The sequence below is a fragment of the Salarias fasciatus genome, chromosome 23, assembly GCF_902148845.1.
Source record: "Salarias fasciatus chromosome 23, fSalaFa1.1, whole genome shotgun sequence".
NCBI lineage: Eukaryota > Metazoa > Chordata > Actinopteri > Blenniiformes > Blenniidae > Salarias > Salarias fasciatus.
This window is the reverse complement of record NC_043766.1, coordinates 34,662,832-34,663,130: the sequence shown is the minus strand read 5'-3', so window position 1 is coordinate 34,663,130 and position 299 is coordinate 34,662,832.

Sequence of the window (299 nt, the reverse complement as noted above, 5' to 3'; positions counted from 1 at the left end):
ACTTACGGGTAGACCAGGGACTCAGAGACTAGAATTCCTTGTCAGGGAAACAACATCTTACTGTAATAAATTCACACACTAAACAGCCAGAAGTTGTCAGGTCCTTGTTCTACACCTTGAAATTGGGATCCAAAAAGGCTCTGTGGGATCGAGGCGTGATTGGAGGGGAAGCCTCGGCTGGAGCGGCCTGATGGAGACGGGCTGAAGATTCTACACCTCCACAGTCGCTTCATGAACCTTCATCTGTGACCTGAATCCATCCTTCAGTCTTCAGGCCAGAAACTCCTGAAAGTCCCACA